Source organism: Loxodonta africana, chromosome 26 (assembly GCF_030014295.1).
Source record: "Loxodonta africana isolate mLoxAfr1 chromosome 26, mLoxAfr1.hap2, whole genome shotgun sequence".
NCBI classification, from domain to species: domain Eukaryota; kingdom Metazoa; phylum Chordata; class Mammalia; order Proboscidea; family Elephantidae; genus Loxodonta; species Loxodonta africana.
Window position 1 is genome coordinate 46,793,705 of NC_087367.1, and position 22,427 is coordinate 46,816,131.

Sequence of the window (22,427 nt, forward strand, 5' to 3'; positions counted from 1 at the left end):
GTGAAAACGGTTAATGCACTTGCTGTTAACCAAAAGGTTGGAGGTTCAAGTCCACCCACAGGCACCTTGGAAGAAAGGCCTGGTGATTTACTTCGAAAAGATCAGCAATCGAATACCCTACAGTGCACAGTTATACTCCGACACACATGGGGTTGCCACGAGCCAGAGCTGACTTGACGGCAACTGGTAACTTGTTACTGTAGGGGTCATACAAGACACTGTACGAACAAGTGCTCTGTGGACTGTTAAAGGCTGTACAACGCAAGGAATTGCTATTATGCCTCAGGAAAAGGCATTGCACCAACAGAGGATTTCATTTTTCTATTAATCGGTTTTCAATTTATCTTTAAAGGAAAAAATACATATTTATATCTTTCAAAGGCTCTCAATTTCCACAAAAGAATACCTTGCTGGAGAGGCTTTGTGTGAATACTACTAATAAACCTTATTAAAATGTGGCTATTTTATTATGTTGTATGCAATCCAGATAGAAGACAGCATGGTGGTCCAAGAGGATTCAGCCACAAAGCACGCTAAGAATTAATTTGGAAGGTGTGGAAGAAACCACAGAGGGAAACAAGGAAGCTGCATGCTCGTACACATTAAGGGTGTCATCACTGTCAGCTGTCTGCCATAGGGCTGATCCCACACATCCGCTGTCATCCTTTTTCAGCTGACTAACAGAATGCTTCACGTCCTAGCAACAGCCATCCTATTGGAGACAAAGGCTTCTGAGCACTGAGGTTAGAGGCAGCAAATGCCCCTCAAATTATTAGGCCTCCAGATCTGCAGTGTTTTCTATGTATGTGGCTTCTGACTTTAGAAGTACACTTTTTTTTTTTTTCTTGTGCTTTAGGTGAAAGTTTACAGCTCAAGTTGCTTTCTCATACAAAAATTTATACACACATTGTTATGTGACCCTAGTTGCTATCCCTAAAATGTGAATGCACATTCTTCCTTTCCACCCTGGATTTCCTGTATCCATTCACCCAGCTACTGTCAATTTCTGTCTTCTCATCTCGCCTCCAGATAGGAACTTCCCATTTAGTCTGGTGTATCTACTTGAACTAAGAAGCACACTCTTCACGAGTATCATTTTATGTCTTATAGCCCAGTCTAATCTTTGTCTGAAGAGCTAGTTTTGGGAATGCTTTTATTTCTGGGTTAACAAAGAGTCCAGGGGCCATGTCTTCTGGAGTTCCTCTAGTCTCCGTCAGACCTTTAAGCCTGGTCTTTTTACTAGGATTTGAGTTCTGCACCCCACTTTTCTCCTACTCCTTCACGGACTCTTTGTTGTGTTCCCTCTCGGGGCAGTTTTTGGTAGTAGCTGCGCACCATCTGGAAACCCTGGTGGCTTAGTGGTTAGGTGCTACAGCTGCTAACCAAAGGGTCAGCAGTTCAAATCTGCCAGGTGCTCCTTGGAAGCTCTATGGGCAGTTCTACTCTATCCTGCAGGGTCACTATGAGTCGGAAGTGACTCGATGGCAACAGGTTTGGTTTTTTGGGGGGGGCACTTTTTTTTTACCATCTAGTTCGTCTGATCTCAGGCTAATGGAGTCTCTGGTTTATGTGGACCCTTTTGTCTCTTGGGCTAATACTTTCCTTGTGTCTTTGGTGATCTTCATTTTCTTTTGCTCCAGGTGGGTTGGGACAAATTGATGCATCTTAGATGGTCACCTGCTAGGTTTTAAGACCCCAGGTGCCACTCAGCAAAGTGGGATGCAGAACATTTTCTTAAGAAACTTTGTTATGCCAATTGACCTAGATGGCCCCAGAAACCATGGTCCCCAGACCCAGCCACTGCCACGCTGTCACTCGAAGTTTTTGGTTGCATTCGGGAAACCTCTTAGCTTTTGGTTTAGTCCAGTGGTGCTGACTTCTCCTATATTGTGTGTTGTCCTTCCCTTCACCTAAGATAACTCTACTATCTAGTTACTGATTTCCCCTCTCCCTCCTTTCCCACCCTTGGAACCATCAAAGAATAGTTTCTTCTGTGTTTGAACCTTTTCTTGAGTTCCTATAATAATGCTCTCATACGATATTTGTCCTTTTGTGACTAATTTCACTCAGCATAATACCTTCCAGAGGCATCCATGTTATGAGATGTTTCTCAGATTCACTGTCGTTCTTTACCTTTGCATAGTATTCTGTTGTGTGAATATACCATAATTTGTTTATCCATTTGTCTGCTGATGGGCACCTAGGTTGTTTCCATCTTTTTGCTATTGTAAATAGTGCTACGATGAATGTGGGTGTGCATATATCTATTCCTATGACAGCTCTTATTTCTCTAGGATTTTTTTTTTCTTAAGACAGCTTAGGATTGCTGGATGGTATGGTACTTCTATTTCTAGCTTTTTAAGGAAACACCAGATGGATTTCCAAAGTGGAGGTACCATTTTATATTCCCACCAGCAGTATATAAGTGTTCTAGAAAAAAAAAAAAAAAAATTTTTTTTTTTTAGTCTCTCTACAACCTCTCCAACATTTATTATTGTGTCTTTTTTGATTAATGCTAGCCTTCTTGGGGCGAGATGATATCTCATTGTAGTTTTGATTTACATTTCTCTAATGGCTGATGACTGTGAGCATTTCCTCATGTGTCTGTTAACCACCTGAATGTCTTCTTTGGTGAAGTGCCTGTTCATATCCTTTGCCCATTTTTAAAATGGGTTATTTGTCTTTTTGTGTTTGAAGTTTTGTAGTATCTTGAAGATTTTAGAGATTAGATCCTGACCGGATATGTCGTAGCCAAAAATCTTTTCCGTGTCTGTAGGTAGTCTTTTTACTCTTTTGGTGAAGTCTTTTTATGAGCATAAGTTTTTGATTTGTAGACATTCTCAGTTATTTAGTTTCTTTTCTGATGTTTCTGCATTGTTAGTTATGTTTTGTATTTTGTTCATGCCACATATAGGGCTTCTAGCGTTGTTCCTATTTTTTCTTCCATGATCTTAATCATTTTAGATTTTATATTTAGTTCTTTGATCCATTTTGAGTTAGTTTTTGTGCACGGTGTGAGATATAGTTCTTGTTGCATTTTTTTGCAGGTAGAGATCCAGTTATGCCAGCACCATTTGTTAAAGAGATTGTCCTTTTCCCATTTAATGAACTTTGGGCCTTTGTCAAGTATCAGATGCTCATAAGTGAATGAATTTATGTGTGGATTCTCAATTCTGTTCCTTTGGTCTATGTATCAGTAGTTGTACGAGTACCAGGCAGTTTTGACCACCAAGGCAGTATAAACCCAACCCAGTACCCGGTGCCGTCGAGAAGGCAGTATAATAGGTTCTAAAATCAGGTAGTGTGAAGCCTCCCACTTTGTTCTTCTTTTTCAGTAATGCTTTACTAATCCAGGGCCTCTTCCCTTTCCATATGAAGTTGGTGATTAGTTCCTCCAACTCATAAAAAAAAGTCTGGAATTTGGATCAGGATTGAATTCTATCTGTAGATCACTTTGGGTAGAATTGACATTTTTACAATTTTGTATCTTCCTATCCATCAGCAAGGTATATTTTTCCACTTATGTAGGTCTCTTTTGATTTCTTGCACTAGTGTCTTGTAATTTTCTTTGTATAAGTCTTTTACATCTTTGGTTAGATTTATTACTAAGTATTTTATTTGCCTGGGGGCTATTATAAATGTTACTGATTTGGTGATTTCCTTTTCAAAGTTCTCTTTGTTGGTGTAGAGGAATCCAACTGATTTTTGTCTTGTTTGTCTTGTTTCCTGATACTTTGCTGAAATTTTCTATTAGTTCCAGTAGTTTTCTTGTGGATTCTTTGGGGTTTTCTGTGTATAAGACTATATTATCTGCAAATACGGATACTTTCACTTCTTCCTTATCAATTTGGATGCTCTTTATTTCTTTTTCTATCCTAATTGCTTTGGCTAGGACCTCCAGCATGATGTTGAATAAGAGTGATGATAAAGCACATCCTTGCCTGATTTCAGTTTTCAAGAGGAATCCTATCAGACTCTCTCCATTTAGGATGATGTTGGCTGTTGGCTTTGTATAAATACCCTTAATCGTGTTGAGGAATTTCCCTTCTATTCCTATTTTGCTGAGAGTTTTTATTGTGAATGTGTGTTGGACTTTGTCAAATGCCTTTTCTGCATCAATTGATAAGATCACGTGGTTCTTGTCTTTTATTTTATTTATGTGATGGATTACGTTGATTGTTTTTCTAATGTTGAAGTATCCCTGCACACCTGGTATGAATCCCACTTGGTCATGGTGAATTATTTTTTTGACATGTTGTTGAATTCTATTGCTTAGATTTTTGTTGAGAACTTTTGTGTCTATGTTCATGAGGGATATTGGTCTGTAATTTTCTTTTTTTGTAGTATCGTTACCTGGTTTTGGTATCAGGGATATGGTAGCTTCATAGAATGAGTTTGGGAGTATTACATCCTTTTCTGTGCTCTGAAATACCTTTAGTATTAGTGGTGTTAACTCTTCTCTGAAAGTTTGGTAGAATCCTCCAGTAAAGCCAGCAGGGCCAGGTTTTTTGGGGGGGCAGTTTTTAAAGTACCTTTTCAATCTCTTCTTTTCTTATAGGTTTATTTAGCTGTTCCACCTCTGTTTGTGTTAGTTTAGGTAGGTAGTGTGTTTTTAGAAATTTGTCCATTTCCTGTAGGTTTTCAAATTTGTTGGAGTACAATTTTTCATAGTGCTCTGTATGATTCTTTTAATTTCAGTTGGGTCTGTTGTGATATTGCCCACCTCATTTCTTATTTGGATTATTTGCTTCCTCATGTGTTTTTCTCTTGTCAGTTTGGCCAATGGTTTATCATTTTTTTTTATCTTTTCAAAGAACCAGTTTTTGGTTTTGTTAGCTCTTTCAATTGTTTTTCTATTCTCCATTTCATTTAAATCTGCTCTAATTTTTATTATTTGCTTTCTTGTGGTGCCCGAGGGCTTCTTTTGCTGGTGTCCTTCTACTTATTCAAGTTGTAGGGTTAATGTTTGATTTTGTCCCTTCTTTTTGGATGTGTGCATTTATTGCTATAAATTGACCTTTGAGTCCTGCTTTTGCTGTTTCCCAAAGGTCCTGGTAGGATGTGTTTTCTTTTGCATTTGATTCTGTGAATTTCTTTATTCCATTTTTTTTTTTTTAATTTCTTCTATAACTCAGTAGTTTTTGAGCAAGGTGTTGTTCAGTTTCCACGCATTCGATTTTTTTTCTCCTTGCTTTTTCAGTTATTGATTTCTACTTTTACAGCTTTATGGTCGGAAAAGATGCTTTGTAATATTTCAGTGGTTTGGGATTCTGTTAATGCTTGCTTTGTGGCCTAATATGTGGTCTGTTCTGGAGAATATTCCATGTGTATTGGAAAAGAAAGTGTACCTGGCTGCTGTTGGGTGGAGTATTCTGTATATGTCTATGAGATCAAGTTAGTTGGTTGTGCCATTTAGATCTTCCATGTCTTTACTGGGCTTCTTCATGGATGTTCTGTCCTTCATGGAAAGTGGTGTGTTGAAGTCTCCTACTATAATTGTGGAGGTGTCTATTTCTCTCTTCAATGCTGTTAGACTTTGCTTTATGTATTTTGGAGCTGTGTTGTTGGGTGCATAAATATTTATTATGGTTATGTCCTCCTGGTGTATTGACCCTTTAATCATTATATAGTGTCCTTCCTTATCCTTTGTGGTGAACTTTGCTTTAAACTCTATTTTGTCAGGGATTACTATTGCCACTCCTGCTCTTTTTTGATTGATATATTTTTTCCCATCCTTTGAGTTTCAATTTGTTTGTGTCTTTAAGTCTAAGATGTGTCTCTTGTAGGCAGCATATAGACAGATTGTGTTTTTTAATCCATTCTGCCACTCTCTGTCTTTTTATTGGTGCATTTAGTCCATTGACATTCAGCATAATTATTGATAGGGTTGGGTTTAGTACTGTCATTTTGATGTATTTGTGTGTGTGTGTTGTTGACAGTTTCTTTGTTCCACTTAATTTTCTGTGCCGAGTCATTTTTCTTCTCACCTTTTCATTATTGTTGATTTGCTGAGTCTTTATGTTTTTCTTGTTTTTTATTTTGATATGTAGGATTGTTAGTTTCCTTTGTGGTTACCTTAATATTTACCCCTATTTTTCTAAGTTTAAACCAATCTTTTATTTCCTTATAGTGCCTTGACTTCCACTGCATGTGAAAGACCTGTGACTACATTATTTAGTCCCTCCTTTTTGTTCTAATGCTCTCATCTTTTACATATTGACATCTCTGTTTTCCTATTTTCAGTGTTTTAGCTTTGATTTATTTTGTGATTTTCTTATCTGGGTTGATATGTGGTTGCTCTTTCCTGTGTTCCAGTCTTGGGTTGTTATCTGATATTATTGATTTTCTAATCGGACGATTGTCTGTAGTATTTCTTGTTAATTTTTGTTTGGTTTTTACAAATTCCCTAAACTTCTGTTTATCAGGAACCCCCCAAATTTCACCACCATATTTGAGAGACAGTTTTGCTGGACTTATTCCTTGCCTGGCATTTTTTTTCCTTCAAGGCTTTGTATATGTCATCCCATTGCCTTCTTGCCTGCATGGTTTCTGCTGAGTAGTCAGAGTTTAGTCTTATTGACTCTCCTTTGTAGATGACTTTTCCTTTATTCCTAGTTGCTCTTAAAATCCTTTCTTTACCTTTGGTTTTGGCAAGTTTGGTTAGAATATGTCTTGTTGGCTTTCTTTAGGGATCTACCTTGTGTGGGATTTGATAAGCATCTTGAATAGATATCTTCTTATCTTTCATGATATCAGGCAATTTTCTGCCAACAAATCTTCAACAATTCTCTATGTGTTTCCTTTAACCTCTCTGTTCTGGTACTCCAATCACTTGTAGATTATTCCTTTTGATAGAGTCCCACATAGTTCTTCGGGTTTCTTCTTTTCTTTTTTTTAATTTATCTGATTTTTCCTCATATAAGTTGGTGTTAAGTACTTTGTCTTCTGTCTCGATAATTCTGACTTTCATTTCCTCAATTGTGGTCTTATGATTTTCTACTGAGTTTTCTAATTCTGAAATTTTATTGTTAATCTTTTTGATTTCTGTTTGCTGTCTCTCTATGGATTCTTGCAGCCTGTTAAATTTGTCATTATGCTCTTGTGTAATCTTCTTAAGTTCCTCTATTGCTTTGTTTGTGTGTTCCTTGGCTTGTTCTGCATTTTGCCAGATCTTCTTCCAGATTCTGTATATTAATCTATTGTATTCTACCTCTGGGAATTATCTTCCTCTGGAAGATTTCTTGCATCTTTGTTTTGGTGGCTTGTTGAAGGCATCGTGGTCTGCCTTTTTATGATGTTGACTGTTGTCTCTGAGGAAACCATGGTGGCAAAGTGCTTAAGTGCTACAGCTGCTAACCAAAGGGTAGGCAGTTCATATCCACCAGGTGCTCCTTGGAAACTCTATGGGGCAGTTCTACTCTGTCCTATAGGGTTGCTATGAGTCGGAATCGACTCGACGGCACTGAGTTTTTTTTTTTTTTTGGTTGTCTCTGAGCCATCAATAAGTTGTATTGATTTATTTTATGTTTGCTTACCACGTCCTAGCTTCTTGTTTTGTTTTGATATTCCCAAATAGGCTGGTTGTGTGAGCTTCTTTGATTAGTGGCATCTTTGAAGCTGTCTCCAGATGGCTAGAGCTGTTACTAGGTATGCAAGCCCAGGAGTCCATTTACTTTTATTGTATGGATTCAGCTCAGGTATCCAGGTCATTGGTCACTGAGTGTGTGGTGCGGGCTCTCACCTACAGTCCTAGATGGGCAGGGATGATTGGAGTAGGCACAGGTAACTGGCTGCAGTATGGGGTCATGCACTGATGAAGGCAGGGGGCTGACTGCTGCCCCTGAGTGTCTGGATGGAAGGCATGTCCCTGTTCCCTAGAGCATGTAGGTGGGTGCGTTTTGCAGCTGGACTATGGGCATCCAATGCTGTTGACCTTAAGAACTGGGAGTCACCACTGACTCTTGGACTTCCGTTGTGGGTGGCTTGGTGGAGTGGGTGGAGCCACCAGTCCTTAGGCCCGCTGATGTGGGTAGGTGAGGACACTGCCTAATGGGCAGGGCGGTATTAAATATCATGAATCTGCCGCTCTCCCTTATAGCTGATACAGATGAAAATAGGTTTCAGTTATATACCCTGTTGTACTGTGTTAATGAGGGCCTACGTTGTTGAAGTGGGTCCACGCAGGTCTATGCAGGGGTGAAAGGCATTCAAAGTTCGTGGGACCCATTGTGCCTGTGCCTAGGCAAAGGAGCTGTGCCTACCCAAGTTCCTGGAGCATATTATTTTTTCCTATTTGTTAATTTTTTCCCTCTCCAAAGCTGGGAAAATGGCTTAGGGCACATGATGGGTCTTACTTCTGGTCCAGGGAGCACAGCAATTGCTGAAGATGGACCAGGACTTGGAACAGAGTGGGGAGGAGGCAGGTAAATGGGAGAGAGGTACTTCCCAAAAGGGATTTTTTTTTTTTATCTGCACAGTAAGTTAGATGTTTGTGCTTATCTTACACCAATTGAGCACCGTTTCTCACTGGTTCTGGAGGCTTGAGCAGACTCCTTGCTGCTTGGTCTTTCCTGATGTGGAAAATGTGTCCTGAGTGCCACTGCTTCCCTCATCCCTCATGTGCTAGCCAATCCAGCCTGCAGGGTACCAGTGCTGGCCAGGTCGGGTCTATCAACTCCTCGCTGCTTCTGAAACATCTCTCCCTCCCCCGCCACTCAGTCAGATTCCTCAACTTTGTCTTTAATGTTCAGAACTCCTAAATTGTCATATGTAATTGATTCACTTGTTTTTTTGGGGGGGTCTTTGTTGTAAGAGGGACCACAGAAAACATCTGGTTATTCTGCCCTCTTGGCCCTGCCTCTCGAGGTGTCTCAGTTTTTTTAAGTTGTCTAATTCTGAAATTTTATTGTTAGTCTTTTGGATTTCTGTTTGCTCTCTCTTTATGTATTCTTGCAGCCTGTTAAATTTGTCATTATGCTCTTCTATAATCTTCTTAAGTTTCTATTTTGCTTTATCTGTGTGTTCCTTGGCTTGTTCTGTGTTTTGCCTGATCTCCTTCCTGATCTCTCGAAGGGATCTGTATATTAATCTTTTTCATTCTACCTCCAGTAATTCCGGGATGTTATCTTCATCCAGAAGATTTCTTGATTGTTTGTTTTGGGAGCTTGCTCAAGCCATTGTGGTCTGCCTTTTTGTGTGATTTGATTTGATATTGACTGTTGTCTCTGAGGCATCAATAAGTTATTATATTTATGTGAGGACCCTGCTTAATAGGTAGAGTGGTGTCAAATGTCACAAACCTGCCACTCCACCATATAGCTGATACAGTGAAGTTAGGCTTCAGGTATATATCCTGTTGTATTGTGTTAATGAGGGCCTACGCTATTGAAATGGGGCCACACAGGTCTATGCAAGGGTGAAAGTCATTCAAAGTCTGTTGACCCCTCTTGCCTGTGCCTAGGCAAAGGAGCTGTGTCTGCCCTGAGTTCCTGGCTTAGGGGAGCTGGCAGATTATTTTTCCCTCTGTGTTAATTTGTTCCCTCTCAAAGGCCATGAGAATGGCTCAGGCTGCTTAATGGGTCCTACTTCCCACCCAGGGGACATGGCAATCACATAAGCCAGCCCAGACCCACACAGAGCAGGGAGGGAGCAGATAAATGGGAGAGAGGTTTTTCCCAAAGGAGTGTTTTTTAATCTGCCTGGTAGGTTAGAAGCATGTACTTATCTTTTACCAATTGAACGCTGCTTTTCACTGGTTCTGGAGGCTCAAGTAGACTCTCCGCCACTCAGTCTCTCCCGATGTGGAAAACTAGTTCTGAGAGCCACTGTTTGCCTTACCGCGTACAACTGATCCAGCCTTCAGGGTGCCAGTTCCCGCTGGCTCAGGTCTGGCAACTCCTTTCTCCTTCTGAACCATAATTTCTCCTTCCCCCTGCCACTCAGTCCAATTCCTCAACTTTGCCTTTGATGTTCAGGGCTCCTAGATTGTCATATATAATCAATTCACTTGCTTTTTCAGATCTTTGTTGTAAGAGAGACCACAGGAAGCCTCTGACTACTCTGCCATCTTGGTCCCGCCTCTGTTAGTTTTCTTTAAGGAAGTGTTTTATGAAGATTTTACAAATCATTGACATCTTTAGGAATTCTATGAGGTCAAACTAACAGTGGGGAACATTATAGTATACGTTAAAAATAACAAAAAAAATGATAAAAAAGGATCATAGTAATATCATACACACACACACACACACACACACAAAGCAAAATAAGATAAACCCTAGCAGTGGGACTAGAAAGATATTTCCTAGTTATCAACAAGGTGAATCTTTTTTTCAAGTTCAGGAGACTTTTATTTTCGGAGTGTAAGAGCTGAAAGAGATCCTAAAGGCCTTCTTGTCCAACTCCCTTATTTTACTCCAGAAGGTACAAAAAGGAAAATCATATACCCAAGGCCACACAGCTGGTAGCTGAGCTTTTACCAGAACTGGTAATCAGTGACCCATTTGCTTCAAGCTCTTATTACCAGCATGTTTAATACCAGCTAAATAAAAAAAAAAAAACTTTTTTTTTTTTTTTAATGATTACATCCTCTTCTTTATCTTTCTGTCTTGTGAGTTTTCTCTGGTGGATTTTGATGTCCTGTGTTATGTCTCCCTGGTACCCTGCTAGCCACGTGCACAGGTTGACATGTTTTCAGATAAGCGAGCTCATTATACTAACATAAGCACGTGTACTGATTTCAAACCTGATTTGGCTAATTTACTCCATTGTTCCACTTCATTAGAGTGAATCACCAGGAGTGAACACTTGTGCATACTCATCGCAATTGAATCCTCCCAGTAGTCACTCTTTGACCCATAAAACTGGAGAGTACTTTCATTGCAGCCCAGTTGTTTCCAGAGTTTTGTGAATTTTTTTCCTGTTCAACCCTTTGCTGAATTTCTGTATTGGTTTGTCTTTTCTGATTGTTTAATGCTTTATTTTATTTTTAGTGCCTGCACCTTGTGGGTTACCATTTTTGTTATAGGCTGGTTACCAAGGCAGCTGGTGTGTCTAAGATGAAGCAAGCTGATTGTAAAGGAGTGAGTAGAGGTAAGGATGGATTAACCAGTAAGCACCAGTTTACAGTAAGCAAGGTACACACGGGCTTAATTGTGTTTATTTACTAATCTGTAGTGAACAATTTCACATGGGTTTCACATCTGTGACATGGCAAAAACCAGGTGAAACTGTATACTACACATTAGGAAGTAAACACAATTAAGCCTGTGCATACCTTGCTTATTGGATAATCTGTCACTAAGGGGGGACTTCTGGACAGAAACAGCGATATTAACAGGATTGAATCTAAGGCCCATGTCTCAATTTATGAATGATCATTTTTTGGTTATCTACCTGGCAATCGGCTCTCGTAAAAATTACAGACTAAAGAATTCTATCAGGCAGTTCTATCCTGTCACATGGAGTCACTTTGAGTTGAAATTGACAGCACCCAACAACAGCAACACCGCCTAAGGGCAACAAAAACCTAAGGGCATATGGCATACAAGCAGGACATACTGTATGTATTAAATAGTTCTTGAATCGGTGAATGATAAAATAAATGAATCGATAAAACGGGAACCCTTCTTACCACTTATTTTTACCTCTACTCTGAAGATATATTGCCTGCCGCTTGTAGCTAAATCCAAGGGTCATTTCTCAGTCCTCACCTTACTTAACCCATAACTAGTATTTGACAGGTTGCTGTCTCTTCCTTCTCCTTGGCACATGTTCTTCTCTTGGCTTCTAAGATACTGCTGTCTCTTGATTTTCCTCCACCTTACTACTTGCTCTTTGCATTCTCTGGCTGATTCCTCTTCATATTCTCAACCTCCACATTTTGGATTGACCCAAGACTCAGTTGTTGATTCTTTTCTCTTTTTCATACACATTTATTCCCTTGTTGATCTCACCCAGGCTCATGATAGATAACTCCTCAAATTATTTCTCCAGTATGGACCTCTCTGCAGAATGCCCAATCTGTTTATCTAACTACCTACTTACATTTCCACTTGGACATATAATGGGCATTTCAAAGTTAACATGTCTAAAAGTGAGCTCCGGATCGCCATGCCTTAAACCTGCCCCTCCTGCAGCCTTCCCCACATCAGCTAATGACAACTCTGTCTTGAAGTTGTTCATGCTGAATGCTTGAAGTCATCCTTGTCTTTATTGCTCAGATGAGGACAACATCCTAGGGTATGGTGGAGCCACAGGGTAAAAGGAACCTGAGATCCTGAATGGACCACAGCTGCCTTGCAAGGCTGGAATATTACACGACAAAGAAAGATGTTCTCCATTATATAAGCCACTGTATTTTTGGATCTCTTTTTCACATCAGCTTCCTTAGCCTGTGCCCTAACTAGCACAGGAGGTGAGAACTGGAAGTTGTGAATGTAGAATCCATTCTTTTAAGGAGCCTGAGAATGTGGGAAGGAGCGAAATAAATAAGGCATTGCTGGGATGTTTTAGTGAAATGGTTGTGAGAAAATTTGGCTCTGGGGGAATGTATTAAAATGTAGCCAGCTTGCTGAGATGTAGGCCTGTGCTCTGAAACAGTAAATGAACTGAATGTCCACTGGAGAATCCAACTCGCTCAGGACTTTGGGGGCAGAGGGTGGACCTGGGAGGGCTTATTTAAGATATTCATCTGACCCTATTTCTAACACTATTTCTTCTGATTGAGAAAATACACACTGTAATTTTTAAAATAATGACATTGATGACGCACTAGTATAAGCACAGGTTGAGCTATTTACTTCTTAAATAGGTGAGATTTAGCACCAAATTGTCCATACTCATCATTCCTTCCTGTAACAAAAAGCAGCGTACCTGGCCAGGGATGATAAGAACAATACAAGAAAATAAATATACTAAGAATTCTCAGATACTAAGCACGTAAAATGATTCCTGACCTATGCTGGGAGCTTTACGTATATAAATTTAGAGTCTGGTCAAACCACATGGCCGTTGGAAACATGATCTTGACTTTGTTGCCCCAGGTTATAATTCAATCCAGAGGCTTCCAAACTGAGCTCTGCAAAGCCCTAGGGACACTTGTAGATAACAGTCTTGTGGGACAAGCTTAAGGGGGAGCCAGCAGGGCTCCATGCTGGCTCCAATATCCACAAAACTGCTCTAGGAAATACATTTAACCTTGCTCTCTAGTTCATACATGCATATCTTTGTATATATTTAACTGAATCAAATTGTTCATGTTACAATACTTTACTATGTGTGATGCACTGTAGGGTAATGCTATTCAGTATATGCCTCCCCTCCCTAATGGAGTCAGCTTTGCTCTTCCCCGAAGCATGCTGGGGATGAATTTGGGATGGACTCGGGCTAACGTACAAGGCCAGGAGCAGCATGACTAGGCGAGCAGGCCAAGGCCAAAGAATGCCTTAGCAACAAGAAGGAAAACATCTGGGCCTGGACGTGAAGTCCCTGGGAACACTGACTGCCCAAGGACGTGGGAGAAAACGATGAGCCTTGGTCCCAATTGGAATGGTATATAAGCTGGGGTCCCTTGCTAGGTGGTTGCGGAAAATACTCCAGCTGCCCACCACTGGAGAGCAGCTGCTTGCCCGTGTCAGTAAGTTTCCCTGAACTCATGAATCTGGAAAGGACTATGTGTCAGTTCTTCAGATTATCTGCCAGGACGTGCAGTGAGGGTCTTTCCTTGCTGGGGCTGTCCCCTGACATGCACTCTGATATTGTCTATTCTATTCCATTTTGTTACATTTAAAAAGTGCTGGCTGAATCCATTAAAGTGATCTCACAAAGTTCTAATAGGGTGGTAACATGCAATTTTAGAAAAAATGACATCTTTGACGAATAGAATGGAGAGGCTCCCATAGGTCAGCCCATTAACAAACTGAGGAATTTTTCTTACCAGTTTATACGCTTGGCTTCCTTAAAAATTACAAAATGACAACTCTTCTGTGAAATATCAAAGTATTTATCCTGTATACAACCAAGCAGCACTCAGCAGCCTTCCATCTGACTGGGGTGGACCCAGACCAGCTCACCCAGCTCTGCAGAGAGAGGACCAGAGAGATGAGAGACAGGGAAAGGGGAATGTCAGGAAGGTGGGGCAGGCCAGGAGTCAGAGGAAGGCACTGGGTCCTGGGACTGGGAAAAGTACAGTAGGTTCAAAGTTCACCTATCAGAAGGTTCTAGGGAGCATCAGGAGAAAAAAAATCAGAGAGATTGGCAGCCTTCTCCCCACTCCTCTTTTTCCTTTTCAACCCTGCAACGTAGTCTTATAGGGTCACACATCCCAGCCTCCTAGGTGCCTTGGGTGCCTCCCATGATTTTAGGAAGTTTTTCCCCTGGTTTCCTGAATTTCTACCCTTGGAAGAATCCAATGACAACCCCCTTCCCTTTTGTCCAGTTCCTGCCTAAGCCTTCCCCGCCAAGAGGAACTAAATTCATAGATGAGAGAAGGGGTCCTGACTTGCAACCCAGCATCCCTTTCACCAGGCTCCAGCTCCCACAGCACGGAGTGTTCAGGCCCTACATGATCATGAGCCCTGAGCAACCTGACTTCTCAGAACTCAGCATATTAAAGGCAGCACTGAAGGCAGGGAGGTGCTGCACAGTCTTAAAGGTGACTCTGAGTCATCAGGAAAAGGTTTAAAATACATTTAGCCCCTGAGAGAGTGCAAAGAAATGGAAACCACATTTTTCAATATTTCCACAAAAATGTGTTAAAATTAAAGTCTGAACAGAGTGTTCAGCTTCAGCTATTTGGAAACTGCACACAGGCATAACACGCCTCGCTCTCCTGATTGGGCTGAATAAATAGATTGTGTCTAGGCTGATAGGAAAGAGACAGGGGAATTAATAATATTATGACCAAGACATGAAATACCTTTCCTCAGGAAGCTACACATCTGAGGGAGACTCATTAAGAATCAAAGTTCTACTTGGTTTGTCGTGTGAATGCCCATGACCCAGAGTGGAGCCCTGGTACAGGTGGCTGAAGCCATGACTGAGGCTCCGTGCTGAAGAGAGGTCTCCTACATTCTCCAAACCTAAAATCAAATCCCAGTATCTACTGGCTACTTTCTGGCTGGCCTCCCTATAGTCACCTACTTACTGATCTCTCTTTCATGTAAGAGACAGGCAGATGGTCATGGCTGCCCTATCCTCCAGACCAGACCTACTCCTTATTCCTCCTGCTGTATAGAAAAGCAGAAGAGAAGGAGGGGAGCTTATTGTCTGCTCCTCCCACTTGTTCTAATTGTCACATCCAGTCACCACACCATCAACTAAAATATGGGGGTGCGCCTTCCCTTGCAAATCTTTTGATAAAATCTCTTCCACTGTCCCAGTAGAGCGTCTTCTATGTGCATTGATCAGAACTGGGTTAGCTGTCCACCTGAACCAGATAAAATGGGGGAGCTGCCAGCAAGAATGAAGGTAGCAATGGATTCATGGTAAGCAACCACCAGCATCTGGTGCAATAATGGCAACAATAAAAGTACATAATGATAGCTGCCATATATCAACCACTTACGGTGTGCTTGGTGTGGTATACGCATCATTTCACTTCACTCTCACTAAACTCCTTTAATGTAAAGAATTTTTTGACACGATCTTTTTACAGATGATACAACTGTAAATCATGGCAGAGTCATGACTGGAACTTTATTCTAACTCCGAAGTCCATGCCCTTTCATATCAATCACACTAACTTTACTAGTTAAAGATTTTTCAAGGTTTCTCAAAGGTATTGATCTTTATTGATGGGACTTTGAAGTTCTATTCATTTCATGACATAAATCAGACCCAAATCAATAGCAGCTTTGATACTGACATTGAGACTCTGCAGGTTCCTTCAGTGAAGCTCCCGTGGATTGAGGTTGCAGAATACTCATGGGCTAAGCAACTGGGCACAGGGTTCATGAATGTTAGGTCAAGCTGGGAAGTGCAACACCTGAAAGGGTTCATAGTTGCATTGCTATGTTAGAGAAGCAAGTGATAATTACAGGTGAAGGTGAGAGAGGCAAAAACATGCATAATGCCTTAGCCAGATAAAGGTGTAACAGAAACAAAAAGAAGTAGAACTATTAGTGGATGGCAGATTGGAAGTCGAAGCACAAGGCATGGGTCAGGTGTGAGGTTCAGGAATAATTCAGTTAATTGCTGTATGGACTGGATTATTGGGCACGTGCTACAGGGGGTTCAGGGATGTAGAGAGGCTATGCCAGGCTGCAAAGTCCCTAGGTGGCGCAAAGTCAAAGCACTTTGTTGCTAACTGAAAGGTTGGTGGTTGGAATCCACCCAGAGGCACCTCAGAAGAAAGGCCTAGTGATCCACTTCCAAAAACTCAGCCATTGAAAACCGTACGGATCATAGTTCTACTCTGACACACATGTGGTCACCATAAGTAAGAATTGACTTGACAGCAACCAGAATGCCAGATTGCATGGAGACTTTAAAAAGGAGGCTGAGAGGAAGGACTCTTGAGGGGACTCTACCCTTTTAAGTGCATTCTCAGATAACCCTTCTCTTGGGAACTGGCTACTTTGCCATGTGAAAATACTGCTGCATTCTTCACTCCACTCCTGAGCCTCTACCCATTTACATAGGACCTCTGTGTGGCTGAAGTTCCTTCACATTTCCTTTAAAACCCTTGAGTGAAGGTCAAGGTCAGAGGTGTAACTAAGGTACGGCAGGTAGGGCACCTGCCCTGGGCACTGCTTTAGTAGGGGTGCTAATGAGCAGTTTCTATTGGCCATCACAGTTTCCATTACCAGCTGTGAGAGATCATTCAGCAATTTAACACTAATTGCCATAGGCACTATTTTCCCTCTTCGGGGGCTCAGGAAAGCAACAGAGAAGAAAGGAGTCAGTTAGGCCAAAGGGTACAGGGAAAGCCCTAGAAGATCGGTTAATAATTCAACTGAGTGTGAGCACCCCTCATCCTTCTTACTGATTTTTATCAAGTTATAAGGCAGATGTCATTTAGAAGCTACACTCCCTCCTTTTATCAGGACTCTTCTCTAAAATCTGTGAATTTGTAATTGAATAATCAAGTATTACATGTCCTCTTCCATCTCCTGGTTGGGTCCAGATTCTTAGCATCAAGAAATGAACTAATATGTATATATCAAACCAAAAAAGCCAAACCCATTGCCGTCAAGTCGATTCCAACTCATAGCGACCCTATAGGACACAGTAGAGCTGCCTCACAAGGTTTCCAAGGAGCGCCTGGTGGATTCGAACTGCCGACCTTTATGGTTAGCAGCCGTAGCTCTTAACCACTACTCCACCAGGGTTTCCAAAACATATATATATATATATGTTTGCAATCACCTATTATCTAAAAAAATAAAGAAATCTAAGCCAGAGAACCTCTTCCCTCCCTCATACCTTTTTCATTTTAAATCTTATGTGGAATCTCAATATATATATATAAAAAAAAAAACAAAAAAAACTGAGCTGCTGGGGTTTGGGGAACAATGGAGTACTGGAACCTTTCCTTGACCTCCAAGGTGGCCCCTGAGTGAACATCACCCATGTGGTTCATGTTCTTCATTTTACAGTAGAGTCTGACACCCAGAGCAGAAAGTGATGTGCCTCAAATTACACAGCTGCCCTTAGAACTAGGTCTGAAAGCCTGAGGTTGTTCAACATCAATCGTAGTGTATTATCCAAATTATTCAAGAACTATTACATCTCTTGATTAATGTTATCCTTTCCAAAACAACTGATTTTCATAGACTCAAATTCCACCAACCACCCACAGAAACTCTCCTGGGCATACTGTATACTCCCAACAGAAGGCAGAATGGCTTCCTGTGGAGCCTGGAGAACTACTGCTGTGGCCACTCTTCCCCCTGGGAACTTTACATTCCCATCTTGAAATTTAAGGGTAAAGGGACAGTTTCTAAGAAGACATCTGAGGGGATTGGAGGGCTGTCCCTCATAGGTCCACAACTACCTGGTGTTTCGATTGCAGAATTCTTACATTTCCACATTTTATTGTAGGGAGGTGAGAACAGCGTGGGAGTGCATATTTTGGCTTTCTTCTGGTGATACCCTTCCAGGAGGATTACAGCCAAGAAACCCCATGGGGTGGTTCTACTGTCACAGGGGGTCACTATAAGTCAGAATCAGCTCAAAGAGACCTAACCACAACAACAAAAAGTTTGAGCAGCAGTCAGCAGAAGGGAGTAGCAAGGAACAAAAAAGAAGGAAAACTCTGTAGGGGAGTGATGACAAAATGGCAGATACCTGACAGACTGGAGTAAGTGGGGTAGGAGAAATCTCTCTCTCTTTCTCTCTCACACACATGCAGACACAGCTTCTGAAGTGTTTATGCTGCAGGAGTAGGTGGGCTTTGCCCCTGTGCCTTAACGCTCCTACTATATACGCCAAAAGGGATATTATATTCACATACTAAACATTGATGAGCACTACCATCTAGCTTTTGTCTGTCTGCCCCTCTACAATCTCTCAAACTGAAACCCTGAGGGAGGAGAGGAAGATGAAAACAGTTAAACAGAAGGCACAGCCTACGTTTTTCCTTGGAGTAAATGAAATTGTGCCCACATCCAGAGTTACTTGTATAATTTTGACTCATTTGCCAACGCATTTACGTAGTGGAATTAAGATTAGCATCCTTTCCATTTTTTACATTGAAATCTCCTCTGTAGCTCTCATATAATTTGTCACTGATATGAGAGACTGCAGTCAAAGAATGTGTAGCTGGGTAAAATGTGTAATCAAATGCTAAAGACGATCATTATTATCAGCAATGATAATTAGCCATCTAAGATTATAAAGTGAAAGCATAAGAACTTCATCCAGAACCAAGTGCCTGTCTCTTCATCTAGATAAAGTGAGGACAGGTGCATTCCAGACTCCATGGTCCCTCTTAGCAGGACTGTGACCATGGTGAGTAGGTGTTATAAAGCCAATTTGCAGCCTTGGAAGTTTACCACCTTGGCATCTATTAATTTTTCCCAGTTGTCCTTTCACCCATTTTCTGACATGGCCATTCCTATCTTGTTATCCAATCTCTTAACAGTCGTAGGCTCTAACTAGCCCTCTCAGCCATGCCCCCATGCAGTTTCCTGTGATAAAAAAACCCTATCTGGTAACCCAGTCTCTCAATGGCTGGAGTTACTCCTTGCCCCTCCCCGCTATGTCCCCTATAATTCCCTGTAATAAAAATTTAAGGAGTCCTGGTGGCACAATGGTTAAGAGCTCAGCTGCTAACTAGAAGGTCAGAAGTTTGAACCCACCAGAGGAGGCTCTGAGAGAGAAAAAACCTGGCAATCTGCTCCTGTAAAGACTACAGCCTAGGAAACACTATGGGAGCAGTTCTAGTCCCTATTTGTCAGAATCCACTCAATGGCACACAACAACAGTAAAATCTTTCTCCTTTTTCCTTTGTAAATGCTCTGGAAACCTTTAAACTGATCAATGACTTCAGCCCTGGAACCCTGGCTAACCCCACCTTGCTTGCCATTCATAAGCCCTCTCCTATGGTTCCAGTTTGTTGTTACCTTTCCCTGAGTACAATCTCCTGTGTAGCCCTGCATCATGGCCCATGAGTGCTACATTTTCTGGGCTTCCTGCATGAGTCTCACTTCCTCATGCTGCACCTGACAGACCATCCAAGACACTCACAGACAAGCGTGGATTAATCAGTTCACGAGGTACACACGGGCTTACTTGTATTTACTTACTAATCTGTAGCGCACAATCACACGTGGGCTTCACCACATTACAGGTGAAATTGTGCACTACAGATTAGTAAGCACAAGTAAGCCTGTGCATACCTTGCTTATTGGGAAATCTGTCCCTGCTCTCAGCACCCTGCTTTGGGTCAAACAATACAATAGGATACCGGGACTGATCTAAACAGAACATGAGCTATCCAAAACATTGTTTGCAATGGTGTCTAACAGTCAGTTTTAAAGATATTATTACCGTGAGTTGGGATAAAACCTTTAAAAAGAAAAAATCTTCTAAAATCTTGTGTTCTGTTGCCAGCTGCTGGAGTAGCATATCGTGATTGGCAAAATTTCAGTGGGCAAGCATGCGTTCCTACAGAAAGAAGAGGTTAGGAGAAAAATGGTAAAAATGGCATTAAATATGCCTTTTTAAACCCCAAATAAACAACAGTTCTAGAAAGCAGCCATGCTCCAAATCAACCAGAGTCTGTGGATAATCAGTCCTTCAGTTCAGAGAACAGTGCTGTGGCTCTGTGACACGTGTAGGCAGGAGCCCCCACAAGTTTTAAGTTATGTTGATTTAATATCTCTCTAAAGTTTTAATATCAGCCCTTCTGGGTTGAAATTTAATGCTGTCTGTGCTTGTAAACTTTTTAGTTTCAGTTTTTCAAGTCTCAGCAAAAATTGTGTAATCCCCTGACAAATTCATGAATTCTGGTGCTGCCCAAGGACATATTTTCTGGGCTCACTTTCCTATTCATAAAATGAGAAGTGAAAAATAAAGGGAGGTCCTTTATCTGCCTTGCCCCAGAGGTCCTCTTGGTAGTTCACGAGAGAGGGCAGCAGTATTTCTTGTCATGTTCTTTGGGGGCTGAAGTGAACTGCTCAAATGCTGAGCAGTCCCCTTACATCATTAGGTGAGTCATGCAGCTACAACCCAGGGAATCTAAATTTAAGTCCAGCAATCTTTTCACTATATTCAAGATGACAAATACTCTTTTCTTTCAGTGCAGAATCTGATTGATTGGTAAGAGCTCCCTGGAAACTTTATTGAAAAGGTATATCTGGATTTATCAGAAAAGAGTGCTGTAATTGATTGGTGATGTCTGCTGTGGTTGAGGGATTCAGAATATGACAACACACAGGTAGTGTATTTCTGAACCTAAACAATCATGCCTTCTCTACGAAAGCTATCTTCTCAATAAAGCTCCCTTCAAGAGTAATTGGAGGGGGCCAAGATGGCTAACTGGTTAGAAGCTTCCGCTAAACACTCTTGCAACAAAGACCTGAAAAAACAAGTAAATCAATTACATATATGACAATCTACAAACACTGAGCATCAAACACAGAACTAAGGAATCGATCTGAGTGACAGGGGTGTGACAGACGTTACAGAAGCAGTGACAAGTTGCTGAACCAATGCAGAGCCTCAGCTCCAATTCCTTGGTGCCATTCTGTGGTGCGAATGTGGCGGGGCTGATGGTAGTTTCCTAAGACAAGGCAGAATCAGCAAAAGAAGGCAAACAAAGTGACTCACCCCTGACTCTGTGGCATTTCTACAGCAGGGCTGGTCACAGAGTTTAGGAAGCAGCTGCTTCAGTGAAGAGCCAGCACCCCGACCCCCCAGTGTGATGGCCGTGGGTCTGGCTGTGGGGTTTAGGCAAAGCTGCTTCAGCTAAAGAAGGCAAGTGCATGACACAACCCTAACGCCCTGGGGAAATCTCAGCAGGGACCCAGCCAGCACACACAGGCTATACACGCCTCTGGAATCTGAGATGAAACAGTGCTCTCGACACAAGATAAGTGATTTTGTCTGACTTGCTGTGCGGATCTTATAGCTCCTTCTTCTGAAAGTACTCTCTCCTATCTATCTGATCTCCACCCCCCCCCCACACCCCGTCTACCCCAGCCGGCTTCATTAGCAGTTGAATTCCCTGGGCCTGAGCTAGAATGTGCTGCCCGCTCTCTTGGCCTGGGAGAAACAGCAAATTAACAAACAGAGAGGAAATGCTTTCCCGACTCCCCCTAAACTGAAAGCTCAGAGCAGAAGCAGCTCCAGTCCAGGAATAAGTGATCCACAGACTTTGGCTGTCACCCCTCCATGGATCCAGTGGCTATTATAATGTGAAGGCAAACCTGTTAGAGGTCTGACTGTAATTGTTTCAGGTGTGTGGTGGAGAGGCAGGTTTTGGAGGTCTGATGCCACTCTGCCTATTAAACAGAGCCCTAACCTACCCACAGCAGGGACCTGAAGGCTGAGGCTCCATTCATGCCACCTAGCCGCTGGCGAAAGTGGTCTGAGGATAGTGGTGCCTACCGGTCTTTATAGGTATAAGCATTGGGTGCCTAAGGTACAGCTACAGAGCCCACCCACCAGAGCACTTTGGAGAACAGAGACGCTACTTCCTCACTAATACTTGGGGAAAGGCTGTCAGCACCCTTCCGTCCTCAGACTGTGACACCCTGCTGCTACCAGAAACCAGCACATACAACCATCACCACTACTCCTCTAAGATAGTAGGTGAAAGCCTACACCACACACTAGGTAACTGACTATCAGGACACCTGAGCTGAATCTATACAAGAATAGTGAATGGGCTCATAGGCTCATATACCTGGTAACAGCTCTAACCATGTGGTAACAGGACATTAGAGCTTCAAAGGCTCCAATAATCAAGTTAGTGCACTCTA